This window comes from Leptonychotes weddellii, chromosome X (assembly GCF_054177405.1).
Source record: "Leptonychotes weddellii isolate Sample4059 chromosome X, ASM5417740v2, whole genome shotgun sequence".
Taxonomy (NCBI): Eukaryota; Metazoa; Chordata; class Mammalia; order Carnivora; family Phocidae; genus Leptonychotes; species Leptonychotes weddellii.
Genome location: NC_138385.1, coordinates 100,855,166 through 100,871,993, shown reverse-complemented (window position 1 = coordinate 100,871,993; position 16,828 = coordinate 100,855,166). Strand labels below are relative to the sequence as shown.

The window sequence follows — 16,828 nt, the reverse complement described above, 5'->3', positions numbered from 1 at the left end:
ATCTCATCTCCACCAGCCGAACACACCCCTGGGGTTTCCAAATTCTCCTCCTTTGGGCTTGGGGACACCCCATTTTCTCTTGGCATGCTCCCCCCTCCTTTCTGCTCTCACAGATATTTGTCAAATGGAAGACAAATCCACCCCTAAAATCCTACTGTCTCTGGCCCAGTTTGAGATAGGGGGTTATGAGAAATCTAAGAAAATACAGAAACACAATCAGCTCATCCATTACTCAATAGTAACCAGAATCGAGGAGATTTCTGTTTCTCCCACTTCTAGAATGAGCCCTTGAAGGAATAGCGCACACACACACACATTTTTCTGTGAGAAATGAAAGGAAGAGAAGAAAGGAGACACCTTGACCGGCTGGGAGGAGGAGCATCTCTCCATGAAGAGGGTGTAATTATCGCACACCCAGTCCCCATTCCTAGCTTCCAGATACCATCTAGAGGATGGTCACCCACAGCCCAAGGGGCACACCATGATTGTATGATTGTATCTGTGCTTTGTCACTAGGCCCTGATCCTTCACTCCAATGCCGAGGACAGAGAGACTAATCCGGTGAAGCCCAAACAGGGATCCAGTGTAGGCATAGTCAGTGGTGGTCAGAGCCTATTATATCAGGGTGAATTCCCAGATTTCAATCCCCTACTTAGACGTTTTTATTCAGTGATTTTAGGGAGCCCTGCATCTCACAGCGGCTTTCTCACTCTTATGGGGCAAGTCTAAAGAAGGTCTGGCTTTTGAGAGCCGGTGCAGGGGCTAATGAGAATTAATTGGCTTCCTAGAAGAGAAAACTGTGTCAACACAAATCTAGCCAAAATGGCAACAGTATTGGTGACAGCAAAATCCTCGAGCTGATGAGCCTGCCTCTCTGAGGGCTCAACGATGCCTCCCACCTAGGACACGCGCTGCTTGGAGCAGATCAAAAAACAACCACACATCTCCGGCAAGGTGCCCATGTCTCTTGCTCCAAGGGACTTTTTTTAATTTTTAGAATCATTTTTGTTTCATTTTTTATTAAAGTTTTTCTTTTAAAATTCCAGTGTAGTTGACATACAGTGTTGTATTAGTTTCAGGAGTACAATACAGTGATTCAACACTTGCATCCATCACCCGGTGCTCATCACGACAGGTGCACTCCTTTATCCGCATCACCTGTTTCCCCCATCCGCCCACCCACCTCCCCTCTGGTGACCATCAGTTTGTTCTCTAGAGTCAAGAGTCTGTTTTTTCGTTTGTCTCTTTTCTTCTTTGTTTGTTTTGTTTCTTAAATTCCACATATGAGTCAAATCATATGGTATTTGTCTTTCTCTGACTTATTTCACTTAGCATCACACTGTCTAGGTCCATCCATGTTGTTGCAAATGGCAAGATCTCATTCTTTTCTATGGCTGAATAATATTCCAATTCTAGTAGTTTTGGGGGGGAGTCTTTCAGGTTTTCTATATAGAGTATCATGTCATCTGCAAGTAGTGAAAGTTTGACTTCTTCCTTACCAATTTGGATGCCTTTTCTTTGTTTTTGTTGTCTGATCGCTGTGGCTCGGACTTCTCGTGCTGTGTTGAATAAGAGTGGTGAGAGTGGGCGTCCTTGTCTTGCCCCTGACCTTAGGGAGAAAGCTCCTGCTTTGCCCCCATTGACAGTGATGCTAACTGTGGGTTTTTCATATAAGGCCCCTGGGAAATTCTTCATGCACCTACATCAGGATGAGGATGTTTCTGGTCAGGAATGCTGCTCCATAGACAGAGCCCTGTAGACAGGAGCTCACAGTTTTCTTTCTGCCCTGATATTAACCCAGAACAAATCCAGATTCAGAGATGGGAGAAGCTCGGATCAGGAACCAAAGACCTTGGCAGTGATTCTTGTCAGGCAGCTTTGGTGTCAGTAGGTGTGTGGGCCTCGAGCACTTGGGCTCTTCTCCTGCTTTCTCCTTCTCCGAGACCTTGTCTGGCAAGCTGGAGGGGGGGGGGAGCATTCCTTCCTTTACGGCAATCTCCTTGGGTTGCTGTGCGGAAGCCAGGCCGACGCAGGCAGCGTAATTATGGCTCAAAGCGTTTTGAGCAGGGTTGACATTTATATTCAGAGACACACAAAAATGTTTTTTTAAGATTTATTTATTTGAGAGACAGAGGGGAGGGGCAGAGGGCGAGGGAGAAGGATGCTCCTCGCTGAGCAGGGAGCCCGATGCGGGACTCGATCCAGGGGCTCCAGGATCGTGACCTGAGCCGAAGGCAGACCCTTAACCCACTGAGCCACCCAGGCGCCCAATGGAAATGGAATCGTAAACTGCGTCTCTTCAAAAGCCATTAAACAGATTGAAAGAAGTGCTGTCAAATAAGACCCAATCATTCAAAATGATTGTGTTCACTATTTAAAAATCCCCACCACTCCGTCGGTTAAGCAGCCTGCTCTTGATTTCAGCTTGGGTCATGGTCTCGGGGTCCTGGAATCGAGCTCCACGGCGGGCTCTGCGCTCATCAGGGAGTCTGCTTCAAGTTTCTCTCTCTGCTTCTGCCCCTCTCCCCCTCAAATACATAAACAAATCTTTTAAAAAAAATCCCCACCAAAGCATTCCAACCACTCATTCATACATTCCAACTGTTAGCATTTTGTTGAGGACTTCTGGCGTTCCAGATGTTGTTCTAGGCACTGGGAAGGCAAATACGGTCAAGATTTAAGGTCAGAGGACACTGACCCAGGGTAGCACTCAAGTAACGACAGGCGGCGAAGGCTTTGGGACTCGGGCACAATGTGGTTGAAGGGGAAGGCAGGGAGCAGGCGGCCGGCAGAGGGAGCCCGCGATGAAACAGAGGAGGACCCTTCCCGGATCTGGTGCGGGGGAGGGAGCCTCATGGCCAGATTAGCATTTTGCAAAGGTCCTTCTGGCCACAGTGGAGAAGGGGCTCTTGTTACAAGCTTCTGGTAGCCGGGAATGCAACTGCACGGGGGTGAGGAGGTATGAACGGGGGAGCACAGACGCGGGAAGGGGAGCTCCACCTGGCACGCCAGAAGCTTCCTCCACCGGCAGGCTGTCCTGAGCCCATGGGCCCCAGTGTGAGAAGCTCTCTCAGAAAGACATGTCATTGAGCCCTGAAAGGGCCCAGGCCTGGAGTCGGAAAGAGCTGGGTTCGAATTCTGCCACTGCCACTTGGGCTGTGGGGCAAATTGCTAAGGCTCTTTGAGCCTCGCTGCCTCGGGGACAGTAAGCTGGCTTCTCGGAGCGGAACGGAAGCAGAATGGCACGAGGCGGGGTATGCTATGGGACAGTCCCCTGCCCGTGGGGAGCGCTCAGTAAGGGGACCCTGCTATCATGGGGGGGGGGATCAGCCTGTGCATGGGGCCCCAAATAAGGGGGAGGGGAGAGCCTGTGTTAGAGAAGCGAGAAGGGGGAGGATGGGGATAACTGGGGCCTTGGGGAAATGGTTTCAGTGGCATGCAGCGCGGGTATAGACAGCCTACCAGAGCCCTAATCAAGAGAGGGGAGAGGTATGTGGAAGCCGCGGGGCAGATAAGGAAGACCAGTTGTCAGAGTTCCCGGCACGGGCTTGGTTTGGCTTTCGAGAGATGTAAGGATGTGGATAGGATAAAGGGAATGGTTGAGTTTTTTTTCCTGCTCTCTTAGGTCTCATTTCGTGTTCTCTGACTCAATCAGATGGAGCAAAGGAAAAGCGGCCCCTGCTGCCGGTGGGGTCCGTCTCCACCCGGCTCCTTCATTCTCTCCCTGCTGTCTTAGAGGGACTCTCAGCTTGGCATGCCTTTGGCCCTCAGGGGGACAGTTGTGATGCCTAAAGACATTTCGGGTTGTCCTGACCACAGGGGGCTACTGGCCTCTGGTTGGTAGAAGCCAGGGATGCTGTTAAACGTCCTGCAGTGCACGGGACAGCACTCCTCCCTGCCCACCTCCCCCGCCCCGGGAGGATCATCGGGCCCCCTGTGTCACTAGCTCAAGGTCGAGCAACGCAGACTAAAGAAGTATTGCCTGCGAGCCTACCGAGTGCCCGCGGTAGGGGCTGCGAGCGCGGTGGTGAGGAAGACAGGGTCAGGCTTCGCAGCCTGGGGAGGACAGTATAGACCAGCAGGCGAGTTCGGCCCGATAGGGGCCACCAGGGGGAGACAGAGGCCGCCGAAGGGGCCGGCCGCCGCGGGCTGGAAAGGGCTCCGGGGAGGGCCGACCGGGAAGCAGTGGCCGTCAGCCGGGGCAGGGGCGAGGGGCCGAGTGGGAGGGAAGGTTTGCAGCGGCGGGGAGAGCGGCGGGGAGGGAGCCGGGGCCGGGCCGGGGCCGGGCCGCGGGAGGCGGCCTGGAGGCGGCGGCGAGGGAGGCCGGGGGCCGCGGGGGGCAGGGCTGCGGTGGGACAGCAGCGCACGGGAGAGGCGGCGGCAGGAGCCGCGCGAAAAGAGCTGAGGGTCGCAGCAGTGCCCGGATTTGGGCTTGGTGGGAAAGAGAGGACCAGCAAGTGTGTTGACGAGAGGTGACAGCCACGCATGGCCCTTGGGCAGCAGAGGCATTGGGGGGCGCCTGAGGCTATTCACAGCTAGACTTCCCAGATCTTGGCTGATAAATCCACCCGAAGCCTTCGATTTCCTGGCTACTGTATGGGAGTTCGGGGAGCCGCGAGCAAACCATGCACTGGGGTAGAGGACGTATTTATAGATTCCAGACGAAAGCGTGGGCAAGAAATCCTGTAAAGTCAGCGAGCCCCGGCTGTGAATGGGGCTCCGCTAGGACCCCGCGGGACCAGGAATGGGGAAGGCCACGGCCACCAGGGTACTCGCAGCCGGCCGCACTGTCCGTGCCATCCCGTCGCTGAGCCCCGTGAACTTGGCGGAAAGAAATCAGAAAATGACTGTTTTTCTCCTACTACCACGGGGACGAACCTTGAAAACATGATGTTAAGTGAAAGAAGCCACATACAAAAGACCATACAGGATCTGACTGCGGTGGCACGAAACCTCCAGAGCAGGCGTGGAGACGGAGAGGAGGCTGGCGGCTGTCAGACGCTGGGGCGGGGGTTCTTTCCTTGGGGATGGAAATGCTCTAGAACCATTGTGGTGACGCTTAACCCCGTGAATATACTAAAAATCATTAACTTGAACACTTCAAATGCATGAATTGTATGGTATGTGGATAATAGCTCAATAAAATGGTTCTATTTATCTGAGAGATTCACACCATCACACCATGAATTTCTGATAAACACTGTAAGCTAAGAAACAAAAGACACTTCATTCGATGATATCTGTTTTATTTTTTTAAAAAATTTTAAAGACTTTATTTATTTATTTGTCAGAGAGAGAGCACAAGTAGGGGGAGGGGCAGGCAGAGGGAGAAGCAGACTCCCTGCTGAGTAGGGACCCCCCCCCCAAAGCCCTGAGATCATGACCCTAGCAGAAGGCAGACAAGCCACCCAGGCGTCCCAATGGTATCTATTTTAAATGAACACTTAAATCTTTGGTGAAACATGAATGCGGCTTTACCTAACCTGGGGATGCTGGTGCTTTTCAGAATCACCTGTGGGGTGTTTTCAAACCACCCGTGCTCCAACTCGGCCCCAGCAAAGCACCCCTCCGCTGACGCTGGAGTCCCTCCTTGTGAAGGGCTGCACTGAAAGAATTCCCTGAAAATGAGGAACCAGACTCGAAAACTCGTCATTACCACTGTTACATAAGATTGTTCTGGAAGGCCTAGCCAGGGTGACATAAGTCAGAGAGAGAGAAATGAAGTAAATTATCCGAGAGGGGTGCATAAATCATTGTTCGGCTAACTTGATCCTATACCTAAAAAAGCCCAAGAGAACGCCGGAAAAAGCTATTCCAACCCAGCAGAAACTTCCGTTACGCTGCTGGATACAAAATACACAAAAATCAACCACCTTGGGGCACCTGGGTGGCTCAGTCGTTAAGCGTCTGCCTTCGGCTCGGGTCATGATCCCAGGGTCCTGGGATCGAGCCCCGCATCGGGCTCCCTGCTCGGCGGGAAGCCTGCTTCTCCCTCTCCCGCTCCCCCTGCTTGTGTTCCCTCTCTCGCTGTGTCTCTCTCTGTCAAATGATTTTTTTTTCTTTTAAAGAATTTATTTATTTATTTGACCTTTCTATGTACCTACAATAGTCCTTTGGAAATTAGAATTGAAACGAAGTCCTTTCACAAAAGCAACAAACTCTCAAATACCTAGCAGTAAGCTTGATGTAAAAAGTGCCTGAGCCTGTCTGAAAATTCCTTAGCTTTCCCAAGAGCCAATGAGAAGACATGAGACGCGCCATGCTCCCGGAGGGGGGAGACTGTATCTTGCAAAGTTGTTCAGCCTTCCTGGTTTAATTGATTGACTTAATGTGACTCTAAGCAAAAACTTATGATAAATAGTGAATGAGAAAAAAAAGGTAAAATCCACACGTATGAAGATTGGCGCCATCCACTATGCATCACGTTTATTGCAAAGAAAACCACCGTTAACAAATATGGATCACTAGTTAGTGGCATGCGTGGTGACATACTTAGAGAGACGTGCTCACAGATGTGTGCAATTTACTGTGAAATGTATCAAAGAGTCAGATGGATTGATTGACAGAGACAGGGATGGACGCGGGGATAGATATCTGAAAAAGGAACTCTAGTAAAATGGCAAAGGTAGAATCTAGGTGGTAAGTATTCGGGTGTCAGCTGTAAAATTTTTTCAATCTTGTTGAATATTTGGAAATGCTCATAATAAAAGGTTGGGGAAAATACAGAGCAAAGAATAACAAAACTGAAAATGCATACATAGTATGAGTCCAATTTTAAAAATATGAGCTGAAAACAGATGGGGAGGAAATGGGCTAAAATATTAACTATGGTGAAATCATATGTGGTTTTTTTTTTTCATACTCCATGCCGTGACCAGATTTTCTTTTTTTTACAATATCCACAGACTACTTTCAACATAATTCGAGGGGTATCACTGCCCACCCACTGGCCCTCTGGCCCAGTGAGAAAGGCCCACTGGGCAGCAGCATCTCCCAGGTGTGCTCCCTCCCCATGCCCACGACTTTGCGCACCTCCTGAGTTCCCAGAGTCCTCTAAACACAGCTCTAGGCATCTGTCCACGTTGGCTTCTCAGGCGATGACCAAACCTACCGCTGACTCATTTATTTTGAGTTCTCAGGCCACGGCCCCGCCCCATCTCCATCTCTGCCCACTGCAACCACTTCTTCCAACCATACCCTGTAGCTTCCTATACTTGTGGTCGGTTATTTAAAATGTCTTTTTTAAAAAAAAAGATTTTTATTTTCAAGTAAGCCCCACACCCAATGTGGGGCTCGAAACTACAACCTCGAGATCAAGAGTTGCGTGCTCTGCCGACTAAGCCAGCCGGGAGCCCCTAAAATGCCTTATTTTAAATGATCTTTTGCCAGAAACTGAAAAGGAAGAATTTACAATTTTTTCTATGTGGTGATGTAAAATCTCTGCACAGGAAAGAAAGGAGGGAAGGAGGGAAGGAAGGAGGGAAGAAAGAAGAGAAGGAAGGGAAAGAAAGAATTTATAAAATGACATTTGAGGGGCACCTGGGTGGCCCAGTCATTAAGCATCTGCCTTCGGCTTGGGTCATGATCCCAGGATCCTGGGATCGAGCCCCGCGTCAGGCTCCCTACTCTGCGGGGAGCCTGCTTCTCCCTCTCCCACTCCCCCTGCTTGTGTTCTCTCTCTCGCTGTCTCTCTCTGGGTCAGATAAATTAAAAAAAAAAAATCCTTATTTAAAATAAAAGTTTTAAAAAAATAAATAAAATGACATTTGAGAAAAACATATTTGCAACATACATGACAAAGGGCTGATTTGCCTAATTTATGCAGAGCTCAAAATCAAAAGTCAAAAAAAAAAGAAAGATGAAGAAAAGCAAATGAAAACCCAACAGAAAAAAAGATGAACTAAACGAAAGGGTACAAAGAAACCTAAGTCACCAACCAACAGGAGAAAACGGTTGTACCTCTACAGTTATAATAATAAAAGACATGGTAATAAAACACGTGCAAACCAAAACGATGATGGAATAGAATTTCTTACCTTGCAAATTGCCAGAAGTTAATTGAAGAAGTTGAGTGATACCCGATGATGTTGAGGATGGTCGATTGGGAAATGAGTACTCACACCTTGTTGAAAGCACAAAGGGATTCAACTTTCTGAAGGACAATTTGACAATATCCATGAAATGTATAAATGCATGTAACCATGGGGCAAGACCCTGTTTGGAATTTACACTATAGAAATTTACGTCACTTCACCAAGATTATATATATATGATATTTATCACGACATTTTTTATCATAGAAAAATAAAAACCAAAACGAAACAAAACCAAAAAACAAAACCAAGAAATCGAAGCAACCAAAGTATCTGAATGGGAGTCAAATTGCTAAGTATTTATAAAAAGGAAGAGGCCTGGTGATAGGTAAACAAAGCAAGAGTCAAATACCAAAATCAAGTTCAAGGTTAGCACCCAAGTAGCAGGAAAGCAGACTTTATACCTACAGTGCCCTCATCTTTGTATCTCCCCTGCCCGGGGATTCAGAATCCTGAGCCAATGGTGAAGCGAGAGTCTATGTGATTTTTTTCCTTTCTTTGTACTTTTCTGGGTGCTCTAAATTTTCTGTAAGGAGCATGTATCAATTTTTAATAAAGTTATATACAGCGTCTCTATTACTATGTAAAGAACACTTTGGGATTTTATAAATTACTCAACATTCGTAAGCGTTCTTCCATTACTCCACCAGAGGGCGGCATAAGCACAGAAAATAGCAAAAATGCTTTCAAGGTATTTGGTCTGAAATGGAAAGCTGCTAATTGCTCGGTTCATTTTGATGTGTTACTTGCACAAAAAAAATTGTTCATTAAATTGTTTATTTGTATAATAAAACAACTATGTAGTCATTGTAGAAATTGATATGTGGGAGAAAACACAGGTAGTCTATAGTCACACTCCTCAGATACAGCCAAAATTGACAATCTGGCATTCATCCTCATGTTTATAGATATGTGATGAAAAGAGGAAGATACAGGTTTTTGAATAAAATGTGCCCACCCATGCGATTGTTTTGTAATCTACCCTTTCATATCAAATGTCTCTTGAGCATTTCCCTGTTTCCCTAAAATCCTCGCTATGGTGGTTTTTTAAAGGTTGCGTGGTGTTCCATTCCTGTGGACACACTGTGCCTTGCTTAACGGACTTAAATTGGTCATTTAGGCTGTTGTAACCATCTTTAAATGATAAAAGATTTCCTATCTATAAAATATACATGGAAAAAGAACGGTCACCCAATTAGTCACTGCTCAAATTTGATACATGTTAATTTTGCCATCTTTTCTCCAGATGTATTTTTTAAATATTTTTAAGTAATCTCTACACCCAACGTGGGGCTTGAGCTCACAACCCTGAGATCAAGAGTCGCATGCTCCACCGACTGAGCCGGCCGGGTGCCCCTGCTTCAGATATTTTTAAGAAAGAAAAGTTTACAGGTGGAGTTGAAGGTACCTCTGTCCAGTTAATTTCTATCCTTCTATTCCAATAGTCACCTCTAATGTGAAGTTGGTGTTCATTTTTCCTATCCTTGGTCTTACACTTTAATTACAAAAGTATGTTTCATAAACAACATAGTATTGTTCTGAGTTTTAAAATTCTACACATAAACGTAATCACGAGGGTATATCCTTTATTCACTTAACATTATGATTTCGAGGCGCACCTGGGTGGCTCAGTCAGTTGAGTGTCTGCCTTTGGCTCAGGTCATGATCCTGGGGTTCTGGGATCGAGCCCCGCATCGGGCTCCCTGCTCGACAGGGAGTCTGCTTCTCCCTCTCCCTTTGCCTGCCGCTCCCCCTGCTTGTGCTCTCTCTCTGTCAAATAAATAAATAAAATCTTAAAAAAAAAAAGTTAAGATTTCGAGATTTACTCATGTCGACATAGACCCAGTTAATTTTAACTGCTCTAAGATATTATCATTTATAAATAGAATGCATTAACACATTCCCCTATTGATAAGCATTTAGGTTGTTTCTAATTATTGAGAATCGCTGCTTTTGTGATGGGGCAGGTGCTCAGGAGTTTCTCTAGAGGCCCAGAGAAGGCTCGAACATACTGAGCTGAGGAGTTTGGCATTCCAAGAAGAAGGGCCAATTCAAAGGTGTGAGCTTCTTCAGCTCTACTAGGTACTGCTGAATTGCGCTCCCAAATGACTGCAGTTTCCAGGTCAGCCAGTCTTTTTTTTTTTAAAGATTTTTTTTATTTATTTGACGGAGAGAGACACAGCGAGAGAGGGGACAGACGTTTAACGAATGAGCCACCCAGGCGCCCCCCCCACACCTTTTTTAAGTTTATTTATTTAGGTAATCTCCACACCCAACGTGGGGCTTGAACTCACAACCCCAAGATCAAGAGTCGCACGCTCCTCCAACCGAGCCAGCCAGGCCCCCCAGGTCAGCCAGTCTTGAGTGAGAGTCCCATTTCTTCACCTCCCCTGCGTGGTAAGACATGTAGCTTTGAGAATCTTCCAGGTTAAGCATCTTTTCATGGTCATTGGCCAGCAGGTTTTGTCTTTTGTGAATTTCCTATCCATAGCCTTTGCTTATTATCCACTTGGGTTGTTTGTCTTTTTCTTAATGATTTGTATATGTTTTATACCGATTTCTGATTCGCATGGGGTCTCTACAAGAAGCATGTAGTTTGCAATGCGCAAACCCAGTAATTTAAGGAGAGCTCAATGAAGGGACTATTTACAAAAGCATGGACAGTTTGGGGGCAACAGATGAGGGGTCGGGCGCCACACCAGGCCTGCGACAGTGGGCATGCTCACCACCTCAGGCCGGAGGCGGCCAGGCAAACGTTGGCCAACAATTCTCCCTGCATTTCTGGTGTTTCCACACAGTCCAGCTCTGTCGAGCAAAGGGCACTGGCGAGCTTGTTCAAGGCTGATTGGATAGCAGCCAGCCTTCAGAGCTGGACATAGTGGACATAATAAAGATAGAGAAGAACGTTGCTCTCCCCGGAGACATTCCAGGATCCTGAAGCCTTATCCTGCCGTCCTGAGACCTTTGCTTACCTTCCAGTGTGGCCCCCGGGGAGTTTTGCTTGCATTCCAGATAGGGTCATCTCTCTGGAGGGGAGGATGGGAGTAGCCTGATAACAGCTCGGTTTCCTAACCCAGGATTCCTCTCTTGTGGTGCGCCCCCCGCCCCCCCCCCCACCACATGCAGGTGCATGTCATCCTGTGGGAATTGGGGAGCTGGTACCAACTCAAGAGAGTGCTCTGCTTACTGCTTTTTGCTGGATTGAAGTCTGTGTCTCTGACCAGGGCTCTGGTGCTTTCGGTCAAGATATGTATACATGAAGGAAAAAAAAAGATATGTACCTGAAACAGGGGCAGGCTGACTCTTTAGCTTGCGGGAGGGTAAAATCTCAGACTTTGCAGTTTCTGACCGGACAGGAATGCGCAGAGCCTGGGGAAAGGTGACCATACTGACAGGAGCTAAGCTTTGGTGGAGGGACACGGCCAGCTTTCTCCACAGGGCCGGAGCTAGGAACAGAAGCTCACACCACCTGCCTTCCGATGTCCCCCGGAGGCTCCACCTGGAAACCAGAGGGAACGAGAACCCCAGTTTGTACGGGCCAGCGTCGCAGGCACAGTGCAAAGTGGGGATCGGTGGGAAATGGCCAGGGGCCCAGGAAAGGCATCTAGCACAGTGAATGGTTTTGCACTTTGCAAATGTCTTCTCTTTTGGACGGTGGCTTGTCTTTCCCTCCACAAGAATGGTCTATTTGATATTGACATTTTGGGGACGTGTTCAGACTTGCTTTGTATACTTTTACCAGGTCTGTATTTGTAAATGTTCCACGTGTGTATTGACTAAGTGTTGTATGGCGGCTTCTGTGTAAGCCCCGTTAGCTCAAGATAAACAACAGTCATAGTAACTAACCGGCGCAGGGTGTATTTGCGGGTTGGGTTAAAAAAAAGTGGAACTAAGATACTCGACAATAACCACATGCAAGAGGGCAGGCGTTTCTATGAGTTAGAATGTTCTGGGCTGTAAGTGTCAGAAACCATGATGAGGATATGGAGAAACCTGGCCATTCTTTTTGTCAGACAATAAGGAAACTTAGAGCTCTTGTAGCAAGCCCAGGTGTAGCTGTCTTCAAGGTTGGTTGAATCTTCAGCTTCAAGGTGTCATTACGGACCTAGACTTCTCCATTTCTCTTCTCTACTATCCTAGTTTGATCAACATGTTGGGAGCAAGACATTTGGAGCAGTTCCAGGTACCTCAACCAAACCTGACAATGTCAAGAGGAAGAGATAAATAATATTGTCCTATGACTCTTTCTTAAATAGAGAGGAGACTTCTCCAGGAAGCCTTCCTATCCTACTCCCCGTCACATGGCTAGAATAGAGTCACACTGGTTTTCCTGAAATCAGGAGTAACAAGGCAGAAGATAATAAGGTTACTCAGGCTGAGTTGATTCTCAGAGCAAGAGAGAGAGTTGGCTTTCCCTTCAAGACACCTGCTGTGCAGTTCGGGGGTGGATACCTGAACAGTATTTGGATTCTGTCAGGTGGAAAGGAGAGTAGGTAGATGCTGGGTAGGCAACCCAAAGCCTTCTCTACAGGTGACCAAATGGTCAAACTCACCAGTAAAAGCCAAGCAATCCAATTAAAAACTAGGCAAAAGACATGAAGAGATATTTCATTGAAGAAGATATACAGATGGCAACAGATGAAAAGGGGCTCACTATCACTAGCCATTTGGGAAATACAAATCAAAGCCGCAATGGGATATTATTGCACACCCATCAGAAGGGCTAAAAATTTTTTAAAAAGCAACAATAGTGACAATACCAAATGCTGATGAGGATATGGAGAAAGCTGGCCATTCTTTTTTTTTTTTTAAGATTTTATGTATTTATTTGAGAGAGAGAGGAGAAGGTGTACTGGGGAAGGGGCAAAGGGAGAGGGAGAAACAGTCTTAAGCAGACTCGGCGCTGAGTGTGGAGACCCACTCGGGGCTCGATCTCACAACCCTGAGATCACCACCTGAGCCGGAAACTAAGAGTCCAACACTTAACAGACTGCACCGCCCAGGCGCCCCAACCCTGACCCTTCTTACATTAGTGGTAGGAATGTAAAATGGTACGGCCACTGGAGAAAACATTTTGGCAGTTTCTTAAAAGGCTAAACATACGCTCAGCCATATGAAATTCAAATTTCAGCAGCAATAAAGGCAGTCTTATGCATCCATTTACAGGTTATGTAACTATGTAATGTGGCTGCTTTCAAGCTACAAGGGCAGAGACGAGTAGTCGGGACAGACCTACGGCCCACAACGACTAAAGGATTCACAATCTGACCACTTCCAGAAAAGGTTTGCTGGCCCTTGGCTTAGGTAGAATCAGCCCATACACAAATCCGTTGCAATTAATCCGGCCGCGAGGCTCACCCTCACCGAGATCAAATGAACCACGACTACATCCGACAACAGGAATGAATCCCACAGATCTAAAGTTGAGAAAAAGAAACCAGATACGAAGAAGTACACATGGAACGCATCCTCGTGACAGGACAATTCACAGCAGGCCTGACTGACGCACACTGCTAGGAATCAGGAGGCTGGTCACCCCGAGGGACAGTTCGGTGCGTGGAAGAGGCCCGGACAGGGCGTCTCAAGGGCTGACCCGGTGTCAGCTCAGCGGCTGAGTTCACTTGCAACCATTCACTGAGGGTCACACTTACAGCTCACACACGTAACTTGTAGTAAGCGACGCTGCAACAAAGATGGGTGGGAGGAGACGAGCGACAGGGCACTGCTGCTTGGTCGCGTCTGGGAAATCAAAGCAGGCCCGAATTTCTTCTGCACGTGCTCACGTTGTTTCTCAGCTCGTCTTCCCTATGTCAGCCTTCATTGTTTCCTACCTTTTGCCCCCGCTTGAGCGGGAGGAACTCCTCTCAGCTTTGGCAGGCTTATTCTGTGGGCAACAGGAAGTAGGCGGCTGGTGCGCAGGTCTGAGCGTTTGTCATAGATATTTATCACCAGGTGACAGATCACCTCCAAAATGAATGGCTTCAACGACAATATTTTAGGGTGTGTTCATGATTCTGTGGGTCAGGCAGGGCTCAGCTCTGCAGCATGTGGCCTCAGCTGCATTCCTGCTGGCCGAGATGGAAGGTTCGAGAAGCCTTAAACTTAAGACAGTTGGCTCCTCAGTGTTCCTTGCCGCATAGCTATCTTGGACGGCCATCTCAGAGTAATCAGACTCCTTACATGGTGGCTGGCTTCCAAGAGCGAGAGAGTAGAAGGGCCTGGGAATGGAAGGCCTAGCCCGTCACTTCCACCCAGTTACACTGGGCGAAGTAAGAGGGTAAACAGACTCCCTCCTCCTGATATAAGGAACAGAAATGCATGTGTGACCTTTAATCCACCCGGAACTTTATCTAGGGTGATAGGACTGGAGTTGGCTGGAGCTTAGCACACTGCCTGAAGCCCGAAGGCCCCACTGCTTACAGCAGAAACCCCCTGCCTCCTTCCATCTCACTGGAGCCTCCTATGGAACCTCATGTTCCAACACCCAGGCGCCATTTGCATTGACTCAATAACAAATACACGCATAATTGAATGGTCCATAGAAGAAATTTACAGAAAATTTAAATTTTCATTTAAAACAAATGCTACTGGGTGATGGACATTAAGGAGGGCACGTGATGGAATGAGCACTGTTATTGACGAATAACTGACAAATCACTGACCTCTACCTCTGAAACCAATAATACTCTATATGTGAATTAATTGAATTTAAATTTTAAAAAAATTAAAAAAATAAAGATATCACCTTCGACATCTAAAAAAATAAAAATAAAAAGAGAGTGTAAAAAAAATAAATAACTAAGACAAATGCTACCGTGTACTCTGTTGAGCAGAAACTCAAGCACGGCAACATCACAGCATCAGCTATTGGTGTTACTTGGATTCTTCTCTAGGCGGCTGTTTCCGAAACTGTCACCTGCGTGGGACTCGCCGGGGGATCTTGTTAAGAAGCAGATCTTGATTCCGTAGGTGTGGAGTGAGGCGTGACGGTGCTGCCCTGTGGACCACAGGGTATGACTGTCAGTAAGCTTGGCAACAATCAGACCACAGTGGAACAGTAGTACAGAGCTAAGCTGGTCCTTCATAAGGAACCTAAACCAGCTGGCTAGGGGTGAAATAATTTATTCAGATGACAGCCAATCTCTCTCTCTCTCTCTGTCTCACACACACAGACACACACACACACACACACACACACACCTATAATAGATGAGAACATGGCAAGGACAGAACATTAGATTTAGATTATTCAAAAGAACAGAAACACAAGCCCCTCAGGAGGAATGCAACCCGACTCACATCAGACCTCATCAGCTCTAAGCAGGATCTGGAGGGCTGAGTAAGGTTCCTGAGAGTTTGGGTGGAATTTATTTAGTAAACAATATTGGTATTTGCTCATATTATTGCCATAGGCTTGCAAAGATGGACTTGTGCTTTTTTAAACGTAAGCACAGTAATTTGTAATTTGTACGTTGTACAGCTCTTTGGAAGTGGTGATTAGAGCCCCCAAAAGTGGTGTGTGTGTGCAAAAAAAGCTTTATTCATTTTCACAGATTTGATAGTCAATTTATTTGAGTTACAGGTTCAAATGCCTTGTTTACCTTAACCTTTTAAGTTCAGCCTAGAAACCTTATTATTCTTTTTCTTAATTCATTTTTAAGTCCGGCAAATAGTAGCAACCACTTTTAAGGGACCTCTGGAAAATACTTGATCCTACTTGCAAACTTAGTTCATTAAATACTGCCACGAATTTGCAAGCACATTTAAAACTTAGTGTGGGGCGCCAGGCTGGCTCTGTCCGGGGAGCGTGCGACTCTTGATCTTGGGGTTGTGAGTTTGAGCCCCACATTGGGCGTAGAGATGATTTAAAAATAAAATCTTAAAAAAACAAAAACAAAAAAAGGCCCAAAACACCCCACACGACCTAGTGTACTGCAGTTCCCTTTTTAATCACTTCATCTGTCTCAATTAACAAACACATTTCCAAGTATGCAAATAACTTTTAAGTCTAATGAATTAAATATATAGTGAAGCTTAGGTTTTCTTTCTTTTTTTTTTTTTTTTAAGATTTTATTTATCTATTTGAGAGAGCGCGCGAATGGGGGGAGCGGCAGGCAGAGGGAGAAGCAGGCTCCCCGCCGAGCAGGGAGCCCGATGCGGGGCTCGATCCCAGGACCCCGGGATCATGACCTGAGCTGAAGGCAGACGCTTAACCATCTGAGCCACCCAGGCGCCCCAGAGAAAAGGAACTTCCCACCCATGGTTCCACTGGGGCTCGAACCCAGGTCCTTCTGCGTGTAAAGCAGACGTGATAACCACTACACTATGGAACATTCATTTTTCTTTTTTAAGTTTTCTTAAAAATGCTCCAATCCTGAAAAAGAAACAAAAGGTTCCAATAGTGTAGATAAAATTAGTTTTCACCTAAAATGACAAGTTTAGATTAATTACCTAATTATGCATTTTACAGTGGTTTCCAAAGCTCAGAACATCTTTGAAACTTTACAAATGCATAAGATATCAAATATGCACAGATTCCTTCTTCACCCCAAATATGAATCCCATAGTTTTGCTTCTCTTAAATTTCTGTACTTTTCCTAAATTCTCGAGCTCAGAGATTCATCCCCATTACAGCCAATAGTTACCACCCCATGATCGAGCCTGCATACACATCCAAGATTTGGGCTGGCCCCTGGCTAGATTCTTGTCAGTGACCCTAATGGGACACTTGAAGC

General features: G+C 46.7%; 1 non-coding gene across 1 annotated transcript; it reads right to left on the bottom strand.

Annotated features, from left to right (window-relative positions):
- Window positions 1-16,353: 16,353 nt before the first annotated feature.
- On the bottom strand, window positions 16,354-16,426 carry TRNAV-UAC (transfer RNA valine (anticodon UAC)). Its single transcript has one exon. It is a non-coding gene; the product is annotated as a tRNA-Val (tRNA).
- Between the last annotated feature and the right edge of the window lie 402 nt (window positions 16,427-16,828).